Source organism: Nannobrachium achirus (assembly GCF_963921795.1).
Source record: "Nannobrachium achirus genome assembly, chromosome: 22".
In the NCBI taxonomy this organism is placed as follows: Eukaryota; Metazoa; Chordata; class Actinopteri; order Myctophiformes; family Myctophidae; genus Nannobrachium; species Nannobrachium achirus.
The window spans coordinates 23172183-23191658 of record NC_137829.1 but is presented as its reverse complement, the minus strand read 5'-3'; positions in this window follow the sequence as shown (position 1 = coordinate 23191658).

Sequence of the window (19476 nt, the reverse complement as noted above, 5' to 3'; positions counted from 1 at the left end):
CACAGTGGCCTTCGTGTAGACAAAAGGCAAATGACAGCTGACTGTTTGGCAAGACACTTAAGAATCTGTTTAATTGCAAATGCCAGAATGCCTGAATTGAAAAATTAATTGTACAGTATATGACTAAGAAAATGCCCAGAGCAGCTTGAGATCAGCCTGTAGCAAATAAACAAAGGAATTATGTGACTACACTTAATTGCTGTTTCACCTAGAAAACACAATGCATTAAAAAAAAGAAACAGATTGAACATATCCATAGGCTTCAAAATTAATTAGCTAGCATCTTAGGGGAAATTAAAAGAGCCCATGTGTAGCTTATTCAAGGCATTGCAAAGAATACAAACATGCATTTGTGTGTCTGTATGTGTGTGGTGGGGAGAGGGGGTACTTGAATATGTGTACACTGTACATACAGTATATAATGTATGTTACCTTGTACATACAGTAGTATGTTATCATATTGAAATGCAGGAAATATATGTGACAACCACTTGAATCGCAAAACAAAATGATTAGTGAATAAATCATTCAGTGCCAGAGGAAGAATAGAAGAAGCAGCTGTGGAGAGAAATTATGCAAGGCATCCTCCACACTCTACAGTAGGTTTTTAAGAAGCTGTTCATATGAGAGATACAGTCATATCAGAGATATCAGCTACAGTAGATGCAGTTAGTTATTATCAGAGCATACCTTTGGAGGGGGAGGGGGGGGGGGGTCTATATTATAGCTTTGCTATTACCAGTACACTGTGCTCGTTCTGATCAATCAATAATCAATGAGGAAATTAGGAGACAAGACAATATACTAGGTGGTGGTGATTAGGTTTATGTAAACATGATATCATGGTCAGAAGTACATTTAACACTCATGTCAGTGGTAAGGAAGGTTCTGCAAGGAGGCACAATTCAGGGATCACAGTTATAATCTACTAAAAGGACAAGCTGAACCATAACAAGATAAGCTTTACCAATAAAACAATAGTTATTCAAGTATCATAATGTATCATAAAGAGCTAGATATTAATATAATCAATGAACACATAATCTACTCTAATAACGTCACACATAATCAATCATGATAACATAATAATCTTCGTCAACTATAATTGTTTACAGATATGGTCAATAATTCAAGTCAAGTGTTATAAACCATAGACGACACAAAGGACCAGAGTGTTGTTACCAATAACCCCTAATGCTGCTAATCCCTGATGCTGCTATAATTATTGTTATGTTGTATGACTGTACAAGTGTGCCGTTTCAAGTCTTCATGCTTTACTGCTCTTTTCCTGAAAATGTCCTGCAAATGCATTTTTTCCACCGGTTTCCACTCCATTCCCATTAAAACGCAGAATCTACCTTCATAGGTAGATTTAAACTTAAAAATAGCTGATCTACAAGTTCAATGTTCTGCCAATCCACTGGAAATCTACTGTCTTGCCAATGGCAGGACATGTGAAGTTTTGAAATGGCACATCTGTATATATAGGTGCAAATAACATATCATTACATTTGTGGTTCTGCACTTTGTTGGTCGTGTTACAGAAGAAGTCTTAACAGATCACTTCAAAGTCAACCGAGAGAGCGGTCATTAAGTCCTCCTGACTGATGGTGCAATTAGACGTATAAACAAGAACAAGCTCATCAGTCAACTCCACTAATACTAATCACCATTATAATGGAACTGACTTGAATGAGTGGTGCATTGTAACTGTCACACAATGTATTACTTTGATTGCTGCCTCTCCCACCCCCCCTTGAATAATATCCTGCAATTATTTCTGCAGTCCGCAATGGTTTGTAATATGACAGCAATTATTTTGATGTTAATCACCCCCCCCTCCCCCCAGTGTTAGGTGTCAATGAACATATGCAGTGTAAATGTGTTGCAGAATTGTGTTTAGTTAATGTTTATTACGTCCATTACAAAGTGTTCTTTTTTTTGTGTGTTGTGACAGCAGCAGTTGGAACCTCATGTCACATTCTGAAATAAACCCATAACCATAACACTGCCACTGGAGTAGAGCAAGGAGTGCTAGGAGCCTGGCACACACACACACACGCACGCACGCACGCACGCACGCACGCACACACACACACTACACACACACACACACACACACACACACACACACACACACACACACACACACACACACACACAGACACACACACACACACACACACACACACACACACACACACACACACACACACACACACACACACACACACACACAGACACACACACACACTCCCACTTCTCTTGGAAGCCGAAATCAGGAAAAGACCGCATACCGTTTCAACCAGTCCCAGTCTGTCTGTCTATCTGCCAGAGCAGCTTGTGGGCGAGTTCCATTCAGAGAGAGCCATGCCGTTTCATCTTAGAGCAGGGGCTCTGCTATCAACTCATTACAGATGCAAATGCTGCCTGAGAAGAGACCGAGGCTGTGTGCGCGGAGCTCATGGGAGGAACTGGTGCTGCCTGCCAGCCAGAGGGTCATTGTTCCCAGGAGGCTGTGCTTGTTCAGTACTGTGACATGGCACTGTGAGCGCTTGGAGACGCTCCAGTGTCAGCCTCCAGCCTCAGGAGCTCTACTACCTAGAACTGAGGAATGTGGAGGAGACAGCGGAGGAGAGAGGTCCCCGTCAGGACAGACCCATTGTAATGGCTCCCCCCTCACCAAATGAATTGGTAACCTCTTCTGACCCCGAGCTCTCCGTCTGGCTGAGCAACGTTCTCGTCCGGCCAATGCCAATAAATGGGCAGATGACTTGCCAAATATAGATTATGAATAATGATGACGACAACAAAGGCATAAGCAACATTGAACCTTTCGCCGATATGTCACATACTGTATATTCATGACGTGTATCGGAAATTAAATTGAAACCCCAAATGTGCGCCTCCAATACGGTTATTTTCTTTTCGTTTTCTTTTTCCATAAGCTACTTAATTTTCTGGCATGGATGGCAAATTCCACATGGAAATTACCTGTGCAATTGTAGTCTATTTCCTTGCAAGGGTCCTAATTGGATAACATTGTTGGAAACCCAAGGATATACTTAGACCTCAGCAGATGCTGCACTAGGCTTTGATATCCAAAAGCGGTTTCCATGGAGATTCTAAAGTATCTCAACTAGTGATTTCCCATCTGACAGTGAATCCTATTGTTCCCCATCGTTTATAAAGACCCTATACTGTACTAGCATCAACATTAGGGTGAATTAAGACAACATACAGATGAAAAACAAATAATATCTTTATGCATTATCTTTATGTACATTAATGGCATATACTGTACAACACATTCACTCAAGTTGTAAGCTTTTTATGTAGCTCCTATCTAGATAGGACTTTCTATAAAACACAGAACTAATTTGAAAAGTTAACATCCCCCTGACACTGAACGGACATGACATCATGTGCAACAGCACTGTGGGTAATGTAGGCCGAGTCTGCTATCCTCAGGGCTTAATAGAAACCAGAGATCAGAGATTGTTCCTCCTCTCCACCGTACAGCTCGCTCTTTGTCTTCTTCAACGTCGCCTTACCACTAATCATAGCTGGGCAGCACACGACACCACGGTGCGAGAGAGAAAATCCTGGGCAAAAAATAATGCAGCAAAAGCCTGCTTAGGAAAGCCCCTCCCTGTGTTGGCTTCACTGAGCACACATACAGTACATGCACTGGGGAAACCAACTCCAGTCCTTAATCAACAGCATTCACACACAGCAGCAGCACTCCAGCACACTTGCATTCTGAGTCCAAATCCTGCTTTTTACCTCCTCATTCGTTCACTTGGCTCCCACAATCACAATGAATAAACTGCTGTGACAACAACACAAGCTTCATGCTGCAGACCTGTTAATTTAGACAGCCACAATAACACAAATACTCATCGTAAAGTGATGCCAACGAGGCCGTGGCATCTACAGCGAGTCATGACACATCAGGATGACACCTACAATGAATCCATTACGCTGCTCTGTGTGTCAGCTCTGGACTGGTACAACTAACCTGTGTCGCTGTGTGTGTGCGTGTGTCCACTGGCAGACCCCGCGACTCCTTTCACCTCTCCTCACAACAGCCCCGGCAAATAATACTCAAATGTCACTACTACTACTAAAAAAAACGAAATAAAAGATGAAACATGATGAATAAATTGCTTTAGTCCACTGACTTGCTGCGACCCCAGTGCATCGGGAGGGCTTACAATGAATGCGGGTGCAGGAGTGTGGGAGAGACTTTAAAAATGTTCCTGCTCAGACTCCACTGCCGGTACCATATGATTTATTGTTGCATGGCGATGGAGTCTCTCTCTCTCTCTCTCTCTCTGGCCACACAAAGGCTCATTAGCTGTAGCCAGCTGAAAGGCAGGAGCCTGACTGGAGCGGGAGTGGAGTGGAGCAGAGGCAGCCTGTGAGATCACATGGGTGGGATGTCTGAGAGAGAGAGAGAGAGGGAGAGAGAGAGAGAGAGAGAGAGAGAGAGAGAGAGAGAGAGAGAGTTCAGGCGTGCCTCTGCTCCTGCTGTCTGCAGATATTTTTACCAGCATGAGCAAGGGAGGGGGAGGCAGGAGGAGGGAGAGGTGTGTGTGTGTGTGTGTGTGTGTGTGTGTGTGTGTGTGTGTGTGTGTGTGTGTGTGTGTGTGTGTGTGTGTGCGTGCGTGCAAGGGAAAGTGAGGGAGCATGAGAACAGTGGAGAAATAGATAGAGGGCGTATGAGAAATGCAGGGTGGGGGAAGGGGGGGTGTATGAGAGAGATGCAGAGAGGAATGGATTCAGAAGGGAATAGTAAGGGGGGGAGGGGGAGGATGAGGAAGAGGTGGGGGACTCGGAGAGAGAGAGAGAGAGAGAGAGGGGGAGAGAGAGAGAGAAAGAGGGAGAATGAGGAAGTAGAAAGGGAAGAGAGGGGCAAGGGGAAGGAGAGAGAGAGAGAGAGAGAGAGAGAGAGAGAGAGAGAGAGAGAGAGAGATCTGATGCCAAGCACAACACAATAAGCCAGGAATATTAATAGGCGGAGGGCATAAAAGTGCAGGAGAAACAGTAAGATGACTTATATACCGACTGGGAGCGTAAACTCTAGGAACTGTCAGATGCAGCACAAGAGAATATTATACATTGTTTGTATTCCAGAAATGTTGGCAAAATTGGCAATGATTCATTGCCAGCTGCAGCGTGGCTTTGCAGGGAAAAAAGGGGGGGGGGGGGGGGGGGATTACCCAGAGCATATTGCATGTGTCTGTCAACGGGCATGCAAATATAAATACTGATATAGGCCAATATGTTTTTATCAGCACATGTATATTCATAATCTCGGTGGAAGCTAGTGTTAATCAGTCATAGATATCACAGTACCATTTGTCAGCCGTGGTCCCAACACTTCCTGTGCCAGGAAGGTCTGCAAAGAGTTAGTGAGGCCAGTCAGGCCTGTGGACTCAAAGAGCTATGATATCATTGTCGCGCTCAAATGGACAATAAATCAACATAAAGGTTCTGAACTTCCTTGTATAGGTCAGCTTAGAACCTAGAGGCTTTTCCACAACCAGCACTCAGTCGTACTTAAGTAAGTACAGTAAGTAGCATTTGCCTTGCCATGAGGCCCATATAGGTCAGGAGCCTACTGTATCTCCTGTCACTGGAGTGTAGAGGAGGCCACAAGGCCACTGAGCTGGTTCCAACTAATCAGCCACCACTACTGGATATTTTCAGTCTTATTGATACTCTTCCTACTTATATACAGTAGCCTATATTAGATATTTAAGTTTTAATAAACAAACACTGCAAACAATACTGCATAGTTGTGTACATGTAGTGAGTAAGGAAGGTGTTGGTTTGAGCAATGAGTATGAATGATGCTGCATGTGGACAATTGGGTATAAATGCGTATGGGCAGTTGTTGATGGAAATTATATGTGATGGTTTATTGTCATGTTGTAATATAGGACAGTGTTTGTTGTAACATATATACAAATAAGAAAGGAAATAGTACTAAAATTAAATGATAATCAGAATGACAGTATGTAATTAGGAGCATTTGTGTGTTGTTTCAGGGGGGAAATGGCAAAGATCTGTTGAAGAATGAAGGTCATTAGTCGGTATTGATGTTGATGTATTGATGTACTACATTGCTCATTGTATTGATGTATTACCTTGCTTATTGTAAATCGCTCTGGATTAAAAGCATCTGCTAAATGCCAAACTATAAACTGTATGCATCCAGATAGTAGGAGCAAATGCAAAGTTTGTGTGTGACTGTGAGGTAGGCAAAATATTGGGCAACAGCAACATAAAAACAAAAAAGATATTCTGCAAAGTGTCTCTATAGCAGTAGTAGTAACAGCAGTGTAACATTTCTAATGAAAAAAAGGCTGTTTGAATGATTGTCTTTGGATAATTAAAGGAGTTCGCTAAACAATGTTGATGCCAACTCGTTCATTCTCTTGGCCCTCACACTTATTGATGGTAATAGAGAAAGCTAAGCGAATAGGGAACTTGTCTAAAGAAGGTGAAGGGGAGCTCATCACCTCTGTCATGGTAAGGTATTCTTGGGAGAAAGAGTGTTTCACCCCTGTTTGTGCCTACTGAAATCTCACACTCAATGACTGTCCATCATTTGCATTACCACCATTCTGGTGCCATTCTTGAGAGTGCGGTCGGGACCTGCTTGCAGGTTTCTAAGCAGCATGACTGGAGCGCCTACTTTCAAATTGAGGCACGCATGCGCTAAGTAAACTGCAAAAGTGTGACATAAATCGTACATGCATTTACTGACTTAATGATGTACCGTATGTTTGATATTTGTCATAATGCCCGGGGGTTTGTCAGAGTACCCGTTGTACCCACAGCATCTGTCTATGTTCCTTTTATGCCCAATGTCCATAGATCTCTGTATCTGTCTGTCTACCTGTGTCCCTTTTATGCCCATATATGGAGATCTCTCTATCTGTGAGTCCTTGTCCCTTTTATGACCATATATGGAGATCCCTGGTGGCATCAGTAGGACTATATGCCCAATATGAGCATATTGGTTGGATTGGCGGTTCTACTAAAAATATTTGTTTCATACAACTGTACAGTAACGGCAGGGGAAGCAGAATATAGGCAAACAAACTGAGCTATCCGTGTGCAAAAGTTGGAGTCTGTATAACCAGCCATGTGCTGTGAGACCCTACACATGCCTACACATGAGATCCGGAGTGATACTCCGGCTAGTGTATCCCTACCCTTCTGAGCCATGGACTACTAGCGCTAGCTCAGGGTATCAAGCATCAAACACAACAAGAATAAAATAAAAAGGCTGTACAATGTGAATGCAAAGATGTATGGTTACTGTATGCAAGTAGGGTTAAACATTAAAAAAAAAAAGTATACAAATCTAAACAACATGCAAAATCTTAATACAATTCAATATGCCTTAGGATTGGTTCAGGGCTTTTATTATGCAAAAAATAATGTATTTTGCATCATAACTACTGAACCAAACATTATAAAATAGGTGATGTCTACACCTACAGTATGTTTTGATGGTCAATGATTACAATAATACCATGTACAACATCATAAACTGTGCAGGTGAATTAGTTAATGGTCAATTCAGTGATGCTGTGAGGTAGTCCGGTTGTTTTGTCCCTAACCCTAATTAAATGATTGCATTGTTAACATTAGTCCCTGTCTGTGAATATGAGGGTGGTGGAGGGTTCAACTGTGCACACAACAATGTTCCTTGTAGGAAATTGGAAAGTTTGACGTTCATAGCCAAGGCCATCCACACCTAAAGAGTCAGTGAAACACAAAAGCTTACTTGGGCTTAGGTTTGTGCATGGCAGTAGTAAATGGATCATAATAATGAAATACTGTCCAAATTGGTTGGTGTAGTGGCACTGCTGGATGGATGTTGAAGTTAATCTAATTTAATTAATTCTGCTATCTAGGTGTGGACTATGTTAGCAAGTGGACATGGCCTATTCAATTAATATTAGCCTTCGAATCAGCTATCAAATGAAGAAAATTACAATAGACTTTGAATTTGAGTCAAACTGAGGAATGCAGTATTTGTGCAGGTTATCCACAGAAGGAAATAATTGTGTGTGGATCTCAGTTCTATATCGGCTACCAGTGCAGTAATATGCTGTGTCAATCCACTTTGTATGTGTCTCAAAGCATATACCGGTATACTGGACTCCCAGAAAAACAATCAAAACTCATCATCTCCAGAAGGCTGGTTGGCGTAAATTATGTTTTAGCACCTGTGTGTGTGTGTGTGTGTGTGTGTGTGTGTGTGTGTGTGTGTGCGTGCGTGCGTGCGTGCGTGCGTGCGTGCGTGCGTGCGTGCGTGCGTGCGTGCGTGCGTGTGTGTGTGTGTGTTGCACTTTATGTCATAAATGCTATTTCCCCACAGCTTCCTTGGGTCCTGACGGCTGCCACCCATGACTTACGCAGCCTTGGCTTGGCAACCCAGCCAGGCGAAGATATGAAGATTGTGGTCTTATTTCCATTGTGAGCATAAGTGGGTGTAAACTGTGTGCCATGTGTTGTGTGTTAGTCAGTGACAATTACATTGACTAAATACATTTATGTCTACGCCATGTTGTTTTGAAGTAACTGTTTTGTGTTTCCTGCCTTCCCAAAGTTCCCATGTAGTTGTTGACCGATTTGTATCAAAGATTTTTTTATATACTGTAGGAAGATACGCAATTTCAATTGGAGCCATTAGAGGCGAGATGGTACACGAATCCTACAAATGGTCTCCTAAGTGGGCGCCGGCGTCTGTGTACCCAGCAGAGCATCATAATGATAACACTCATAGCCTGACTTTGGCCGAATCTCAAATCTCACACACATTCTCTCACTTCCTCCAAAAGCAATAACAAGGAAATCTCTTTCTTTCTTTCTTTCTTTCTTTCTTTCTTTCTTTCTTTCTTTCTTTCTTTCTTTCTTTCTTTCTTTCTTTCTTTCTTTTTTCAGCTGGAAAAACAAACCCAGCATCATGGAGAATGAGGACGTTTTTGCAACTCCGTCTACAACTTTTAAACAAGCGCTGCTTGTGCAACAAAAAATAAATAAAAGGCATCAATGGGGAATGTAGAGGTACATGCTTCACAGAGAGCTGGAGGTGAGAGAGACAAACACACTAAGGGCACGGTCACACTGCACTTTTATTCTACCTATGAGGGCGGATTCTGCCAATGCATTTCAATGGGAATGGAGAGGTTCGCTGCCATTTGCGGATTTCTGCGAAAAGGAAAACGATCCATTCCCACTGAAATGTATTGACAGAATCCGCCCTAGTAGGTAGAACAAAAGTGGGGTTTGACCATGACCTAAACCTTGCTTTAAAGATTTGATATATGTTTTAATAGTCACAATTCTGCAAAAATTATATGCACAGACGTTATCATTGAGTCCATGGAATGTGACCATTGCATGTGACGACACTGTCAGTCAAGAATGTTTTAACATAGCTACAGTACAACAGCATATACTGTAGAACCACATTTTCCAACGTACAACTAGCTAATGTTCTTTGTATGTTTCAATACTGTACCAGTAAGACACCATAAGGGCTAAAGCGACCTCGCCCTATATGGGCATTCCAAGCTATGGGCTTAATATTGATGAGTCAAGTTGTTTCTTTTCACCTGACAGGGTGAAAGTTCCTTTCCCTTCCATCAGGCGCCCCGGCTGGCCAGGGGGAGGCATTATTGAGACCAGGATTACTGCGTGTTTTGGTGAGGGTATCTACCATAGGAGACACGGGGAGAACATGCGAACTCCACACAGAAAGGCCCTTTCGCCAACCCCACCTAGGGGGTGGGCGCTGATGACGCGGAGGAGAGAACACACCCACAGCGTCCCCTGGTGGGAATCGAACCCAGGACCTTCTAGCTGTGAGGTGAAGCGCTAACAACTGCGCCACCGTGCCCTAGTAAGATTCTTGACCATCTGGCTAGTGATATACGTATATCGGACCAGTTACCCATATATGGAGATTCCTGCATGATAGTCAACAATGTGATGTCAGAACATTACCAAATATGGGCATTCCCAGATATATATATTTTTTTGAATGCAACGATTAATTAGAAAGCTGAAAAAAGGGCAGAGTACAAGACTGTGTACATCATTATTTTTAAAAATTGCGGAAACTACACTCCCAGAATGCATTGCGAATGACACTTGTTTCCTGAAATATATCCCTTAAATCACGCTCAGAACCATAGACTGTAAAAATGTGTACTTACTGACCGACTGACTGACTAACTGACAGACACAGACGGAGACAAGCTGCAACATATATGGGCATAAAAGGGATTCTGTTAGTGTGGTTCCCCTAACAGGGCATCATCTTGGATTGTCCATATATGGGCATTGCCAAATATGGGTCAACAATGTGATGTCACAAGTTCACAACAATGTGATGTCACAACAGGTCAGCTATAGACATTGAGATCAGCTATAGACATTGAGGCGTTACGGAAGGACGGACAGACAGGATGTGCCGGTTTTCATGGTTAACTGTGACCTACAGCCGCAATTATGGTCAGCCCCCACCCGGATCCCACTTCAAACCTGCATTATTTATATTGGATATAGATTCTTGCGTAAGCTCATTTCAAAATGCACCACCACATTAACACATAATAGCGGACCCCCAGAACCTCCTACTGAGGATTTGACTCTCACTTTGCCCTAATGTCCTTAATCTAGAAAAGCCCCTGAATAATGGGAAGAAGAAAAGAAAAAAGTCCAAATAGCTAGGTTAGACTTCACCCATACCTCTGCCAGGCTAACTGGCAGGCGATAAAACACTTAGTAGGAGTTGTTGTTGATGTGTAGAATACATGATTTAAATTCCCATATCGGTCCAATGGGCAGATCATGACAGTCATCTTTGACAGTTCTAAGTACAGCAGGGCACAAGGGGATTTATGTTTTCACTGATGCATCATTACAAACAGAATTACGTTATAATTCCTCCCAGGTGATGTATATTGTGTTCTCCTGCAGTGTCCTCACTGCACCTTTCCTTGAGAGCGTTTCTGTCCTACAATCCTGTCTTCTCATAATATTGTTTACACCACATATCTATTACATACAAATAACATCATAGCCACAAACCAGCTCATTAGCATGAGCTTTTCATGTCATTTTCACAGTTTACAATAGGTTTGAACTACAGTTCTGTTAGTCAGAGCACACACACATAATATATTATTTACTATTCATTATTATTATGGTACAGACTTCTCTCAAGAAAATGTTTTTCTTTCCAATCTTTTCCATATGATCAATTAAAGTTTAAGTGATATTTTTTGGTTGAAATAAAAGTTTTTTTTGTTAAAAAAGTTAAAGCTTTATTATATAGACTGTTTGGCCAGTAACATGGTTCTCCCCGTCTCTCCAGCATTTTTCGTCGATCAGGAGAGAGTACACATTTATCAGTTCCTAAATAATCACATTTTAACTGGAGACCCTGACAAGCACTAAAAGTTGAGGCATTACATTTTGTATAACACGGTTCTATTGTGAAAATAGCAGATCAACATGCTCACAACGCCTCGCAGTAGATCAACTATTTCCACAATTTCTGCCTCTAATATTTGACAATTTGGCCAATGTTTAATTTGTAATTTTTGAGTTATTAAAAAGTTCTTAAATTGTCACTTTAGAAATGTGCATACCTCCATACACCTTATGTCGGTTTGTTTACTGTTGAGGGAGAAAACAATGCTGCACATTAAGTTCATCATCTGGGGACCCCCCAAAATAATTTGGGGACCCCCCTGGGGGTCGACCCACAGGTTGAGAACCACTGGTCTATCCTGTATCATATGAAATCCTGATTGGATAAAATTGGTATCCAGACCTGAGTATTTTCTGTTTACTCAAGACAAAGGGCTGAATGCACGCACGCACGCACGCACGCACGCACGCACGCACGCACGCACGCACGCACGCACGCACGCACGCACACACACACACACACACACACACACACACACACACACACACACACACACACACTTACTGCATTTTGATATAAAGCAGAGTGTCTGCATTCAGTTCAGTTTGGGCTAATGCCAATTTGGCCCTTGAAATGCCCACTTCTAAATATCATTAGTAGAAACCTTCTGCCTGATACCTTACTTCATCATAATACAGCGTTACACAAAATTGTTGCTTGCTTCGAATTTCAATCCTGGATAACAGCAGTTTTGTACATACATACTGTATGAGGTTTCCACTGTTCCACCCGACAGTGACTATATTCAATTCATGTACAGGAAATGCAAAAGCCAAGAGGTTTATTTATATTGATAATGATCTGTACACTGCTGAGCTGTCAAGATTAGAGTTAATCAACTGCAGTTGAACCAGATGACCTGCATGGGTAATGTCACTGGCTACACATGCTGCAAGATGTGTCATTCTATTAATGCTTGATATACATGTATACATATTAAACGGAGCTCTACTGTATATCGTTATTAAGTACTCTGTCAAATTGAATTGAATTGTCTATGTCAAGTCTGAGAAGCTAACTACCACTATCTGAATTCATATTACTCCAATAAGCCATGCTAGTGCCTGGCACTACTAGCTTAGGGTAGGTTGCAAGGTTTGTAAATAATCATGGACAAAAGCACTACATGGTCAAACCAAATCAAACCCAATCCATCTAATCAAAGTACGGTAAGCTACAGTTCTTTGTTGATTCTACCCTTTTCAACAGATGTCAAAATTCTGTTTTATGTGTTATGAGTGTTATGAATAAAACAGGTCGCCCCCATAATTACTCTGTTGTACGATGGTACATGCATACTGTGAGAATTTCATTTCTGTTTGTTGGACCTTCTTTGTAAACATTTTCCTCCCTTTGATATAACCTGCTGTACTGGGAGATCTGCACTCTGTTTACACTTCTCCTATGAGTATCACTCTTTACTGAATAGCCTATTACATAAAAATGCAAAACACAAGCAGGAGAGAAGGCATTTACTGAACGCATGGTGACCTCCGTTTATTTGCTCTGACTTTCACGTGGATTTCTTATTTCAATGAAGCAAATTACAGTTGGCAGTCATGGAAGTAAACATACAAAAGGTTTTGAATTAATCAAACTTAATTTGTGTGGCCCAGGCTGTGATGCTGTATTGAGGTCATATGCAAATGATCTCTCCAATTCCCACTGAGAGAGAAACTGAAATATGGTTTATGATAACATCGCCAAAACACATTTTCCTATTTTTCAACACAAACATGGAGCAAATGGCATACAGCTACATTCATATTTTTTTAATTCTGAGTGGAGATGCTTTAAAATGTTCAGCCTATTTTAAGAGTACGCAGCTCATGTGCATTTGCCCCCTACACTTGTATCCTTTTAAAGAGCCACTGTAATTAGGTTGTCATGACTTGAACTCTGACATATGGCCGACCTAATAAAAAACCACAGATCTGCCACAGTAACCATTCCCTAGACCACTCGATCCCAGCTGTGAAATGGGGTGACTAAAAAAGAAGTGGGCAGGTGGGGGTTGGATTGAGAAAAAGCAGAGGGGCTGAATCAGGACAGATTTCAGAAACCACCCTAGCTTGAATTCTCTAAAGACAATCTGGGCCATGTGTGCTTCTGCCAAAATGCCTATGCCACTCAATATGGCTGGACTCGTCACAAAATACAACAGTCATGCAGCACTCATTTACACAGCCCAGATGGCTTGGGGGATCTTTGTTGCTATTGTTGTTGTTGTTGTTGCTTTTGAAGCGGGAGAAATCGTTTGGTGCCAATACAACCCAGACTGTCTTGTCTGAGCGAATGGGGGCACATTCCAGTGTAACTGAGTGATGGGATCTCGCAGCAAAGGCAAACCCTGAAACCACGAAGATTCTGGGGCCGTGCAAAGCAGTCTGAGGTTGCGCTCAACCTCATCCATCACCGGTGTGTCACACACTCGGCCATAAACGGCAACCTTGAGAGTGAACAAGGGAGGAAGAGAGTGAATGAGCAAGGTACAGAGCAAGAGGAGGAGTGTGTGTGGGGAGATAGAAGGGAGGGGGCTAGGTCTCAGCTGGGCTCCCCTGAGGAGAGTATGCAGCCTGGATGATTATATACAGCTACATATGATGTCAATGGAGGATCCCTGCCACCGAGAGAACACAAACACTGCTCATGTATTCATTGACACTGTTTTGTAGAGAGGGATGAGACAGACCCCTAAATTATACATGAAAAGGCCACTGAGGAATATGTTTCGTGAGAGGTCAGGGATCGTATTTTCTAGTATGCTTTCTCCCTGTGTTTCAATGCACCGCTGTCACCTTAATGTTGGGGATTAGCACAATGCACATGTGACAATTTGCATCTTCTTGTCCCTGGGGAAGGTGTGGTCGCACATGCCACCCCTCGACCAAACTCAAATCGATGTGCAGGATGATTCAAATCAAACAGTTATCGATTACTTCTGCATCCTGATAGAAAACAATTATGAGAACAAAATGTGGTAACATGAGCACAGTTAACGAGAAGGCCTTACTAATGTTTGAAAATGGCACTGACCACAATGAGATCAAGATGCAATTAACTGTAAACTCAGTACGTTCCACACAATTGTTTTTTTCTATATGCAATGCCTCCTGTTAATCTTAATATTCTTACTCATACATTAATGCATTTTCTGGGGTGCAGAATGTAATTATTAATTTCGTCATGCAACCCTTTTGGACAGCGTTGCTGGACAAAAATGACATACTCCTCCACTCCCTCCAGTAAAGTATTGTATTAAATAAATAGAAGATGGTCAATTTATAGAGATCTTCAAATGTGGCTGTTTTGATTTTGAATCAACTCCGGGGCAGAATTACACGTGTGAGGGGGAAAAAAGCATTCCGCAATTAAACACAAAGGAATCCATTTAAGGAAATGTAGCGACATCTACAGATTTATGCAAATGAGGCTTCACATGCTCTCTGTACATTTGTTAACTTGCTCTTGCCTGAGGCTGCAGACAGATCTGCTCCACACACACATGAAAGGGAGGGAGGGAGGATGGGAGAGAATGGGGGGGGGGGGGGGGTTGTGGTGGGTGAGGGAGGGAGGGAGGGAGTCCAGCCCACTGCTCAGCACTCAGCACACGGAGGAGCTGCAGCCTGGTGATGCCTACTGCAGCCTCCCTCCTGCAGCTAGAGTATAGCCTAGCACTGGCAACCATTGATCTCTTCTTCTTCCTCCTCACAGAACAATAGAGGAAGCACATCTACCCTATTAACCACATGGGTGCAGAAGAGGGGACTGATCCGCACAGGGTAAACTAGAGAGTAGGGGCCCATTTAACACAGTGTGTTCAAGGCAGTGTGTTCTAAATTACTAATATTATGAATGGCACAACCCATGGCATGAATTGTACATGTAATTTAAGGTATAATTGTACAGGAATATGCTTAAAATACTTCCAATGACATTCATCCAGTGCCCCTTGATACAGTCAACATGTTTGAATTGAGTTTTAATGCACAGGAGAAAATTCACATACACTATCTCATTCAGCGTCTCTATTAAGAAAAGAAAACAGCTGAGGAAAGCTGTGATCAAAACACACTGAAGCAGATAAGTAAGCACAGAACTTAGCAGCCCCGCATTCCAACTTTGTTTTGATTTGCTGTAATTCGAGTCACACACTGGAGGCATAATCAGGTACTTTCACCCTCGTGTCAATCACAATGCTCACCTGAATAATTCATGGCTATATATTTTATTTATGACTGAATTTTCCCATGCCACCTGAAAGTTCGCAGAAGCCCGTTTGCTGGCAGAAACAGAGCTGCCAAAGCATCTCAGTCTGAGACGGGTTTTCTTTCATCTTATACAGGCTGGGGAAGCTGTGGGATGTGGGGTTCACATTCTGCAGACAAGACTTATCATTTATATATAGCCAGCCAGAATCAGTTGAGATCTAGACACATTTCATATGCGAAACATTAGCCCCATTATCTGAGAACATTCACCAAGTAGGCCAGACCTGGATATGTATGTAAGGAGAATTACACTGATGTTAAAACAACAAAGTGACACATGATACTTTGTCAGAAAAATGATGGAGGGGGATCAGTGATTAATTCGGTTTGCACACTAAAACTAATTTATGTTACGTAGTACGACAGTCTCGCTTGTCAAAATGATTTTCTGCAACTGACAGATTTTCTGCAACTGACACTAACTACCATTACTATCATTACAGTACTACCATTGTAAAACTATGCTATTGTATTGGCTGACGGCCAGTTCTCTTTAAAGGTGTATGGTTCTTCTGACATATTTTCTTCTGACAAGGGTTATTAGAAAGTATGGAAAATTAACCCATTTTCTGGTCTTTCTCTATTTATTCCCTAAATATTTTGCTGAGAATAAAATGATAGTGATATTCTGTTATTTGGATATATTATTAGCTCCCTTCGGAACCTCTCCCTCCGCTACAGCTCTGAGATGAAGTTCCTGGTCATCGCATGCCCAAGCGAGATTTTTCTGGCGATAGTTTGCCACGTTTACACGATTCTTACCTTCACCAAACATCATATCCAAAAAGTAAAGGTTGCATACCCTTCTCTCAGATGTCTACATTTTAAGCTGTGCGGATAATCCAAGTGATGTGTTGAAACAATACTTTTAAATCGCTTGTTTTGTCAGCCAGTTCCATGTTTTTGTTAGCACTAGCCCTTACCCGTTCAAAGATATGAGCTCCAAAATGATGTGCAGTGTGTGGGTTATGGGATGTGCACTGTGCATACAGTATATGAGGGATGGAAAGTAACTTTAACTGGTGCTTGCATGATGTAGGAGCATCAATGTAAGAAACCCGTTTCGTTTAATGGCTACAGAGATACTGTCCCCCCCCCCCCCCCCCCCCCCCCCCGTGTGTGTGTGTGTGTGTGTGTGTGTGGGTTTGTGTGTGATTGTGCATGGCCTGAACAACAGCGCCCCTCCCTTAACATGTGTGGTCACAAAAGGTACTGTAGGCTAAATAGATATAGATACACCATAAAAATGCTATTATACAGCATACGATTTGTGAAAGTGACAAACGGGCTTCACAGTTATGTCAGGTGTGTTGATATGCTGATGGTGATGCGATTTCAGATCAATTGCTCCAGCCACTGAGGAGAAACGCTGTTACAGACAGACAGACAGACACTCACTCAGACAGACAGACAGACAGACAGACACTCACTCAGACATTCGCAAAATTATAGTATAGATGTGGCCAGTTTTCTCGCCCCGACCGCTTGGTGGTGAAACATTTCTGCAACACAGATTAATGGCCAGTCACGTATGCGCATTACTTCCGTAAAATCTCACTGGGAAAAACATGGAACTGGCTGACAAAACAAGCGAGTTTATTGTTTCAACACATCTCTTGGATTTTCCCCACCGCTTAAAAAGTAGACATCTGAGAGACAGGTATGCAACCTTTACTTTTTGGATATGTTTGGTGCAGGTAAGAATCATGTAAACGTGGTGAAATATCACCGGAAAAATCTCATATGGGCATGTGACAACCAGGAACCTCATCTCGGAGATGTATAGTGGAGGGAGACGTTCCGAAAGGAGCTAATATATTATTGAGGGGTACTAGGGCTTATACAGTACATAACAAATGGGTAGTTTTTAAATGCCCAGATCCTGTCATTGCTCCAAATAAACAGTAAGTCGTCAAGTTATACTAATCATGTACATAAACTTTACAGCACCAATTAAATTAAACAGTCATGTTTGGATGTTACATAATAGCACAAATAGGTAAATTTCAACCATTTTACTTTGGATTTTATTATGTGTAGATTAAAAACCACATTGTGATCCTTGAGTAACCGGTAATATGACATAAAATGTACAGTACATAGGTTGGGGAATATTGGTTATTATTTTATAAAGAAATCTAACTGTGTCTCTGAGGCTTTTTGTTCATTGTCTAGTCTGTGAGACAACAATATCACAATTCTCAGGCTGCCTGTCACTTAATCACTCTCTGTGGCCAAATAAAACCCTTCTCTGACCCCATTAACCCAGACGCAGGCAAACAGAACCCTTTGGAAGTGCTTTTTATATACCTTGTGAAAATACCAGTTTCAGGTTTACTCCAACATGAAATTAGCGCTGCAACTATTGATTGTTTCCTTCTGATTATTCTACCAATAACTGCAAATAATCAAATAAGGATTTCGTTACAGCCGCACAACGGTGTCATGCACAAATAGTGAAATTGGCTGATCTACAAGCTCACAACACATGCACACACAGCTTTTAGATAGACTATTTTCAGAAATGTCTTAATATTTATTTGAGATTTGTCATCACCTGTAATGTAATGCCCAAAAGAGGTATAGATTATTCATCTATTATTGTATTAACTTATCAATTATTGTTTATTTTTTACTGCATCCCTACATTCAATGTCAAGTTAATAACTGTATTGGACTATAAATGTATGCAGTGTGCGTGCGTGTGTGCGTGTGTGCGTGTGTGGTGCCCTGGTGTTTGGTATGTGGGAAACCTTGTCTTGGCTTGAGTGATTTGATCCAAAGGTCCCAGTAGTGATTACTGTAGAATGTTCCCAACATTAAAACTGGTTACCATAGTGATAGCACTCATGGCAGCAAGCAATGCAGTGCCATTATTGGAATCGCTGGTTGAGAAAATACTGTATATTCTGACCGAAACCAAAATGCAAAAGTGATGCTACACCATGCTAATATAGATTCTGTCCCCTCATTATCCACATGAAATATACATTATTTTCTATCATTAGGAATGAATTAATGAATTAAAAATACATGTGCATGTATATTTGTGTGTGTGTGTGTGTGTGTGTGTGTGTGTGTGTGTGTGTGTGTGTGTGTGTGTATGTATATATATATATATATATATATATATACACACACCGTATATATATATAGACACAGCATATTATATAATAAGATACAAATTGAAAGGTTACAATTTAAATAATCTTAAATGGTATTATTGGCAGGTCAAACTAAGACATATGAAAAAGGGGAAAAAAATCTTTGCAGTTAATTAGCTGGAGCCACACGGAACATTCCAAGTAGATGTCATGGCAACATCTCCTGAGAGTCTGATCCTACACCATGAAAGCCCAGAGCTCAGCCAGCAGTGAGCCACACACAGACCCAGTCACATCTAAAGCATCTAAATTGGGACCATGATTCCTACTGAGACAGACAAAGTTGCTCTGTAATCGCAAAGGCGGATATTAGTTCATACTACCCTGCAATATTTAATTGATGGAATCATTTTTATTCAGTGTCTGCGAAGGGAAGATATAATTTAGAACATGTACAATGGGAATTATGGGAAGCTAAAAGGGCCCATTGCTGTTCTCTATCGTGTCTTTAGTGCTCCTGAGGCAAAGTATTATATAAAGCATAACATTCCAGCTGATCAAAGAAACATAA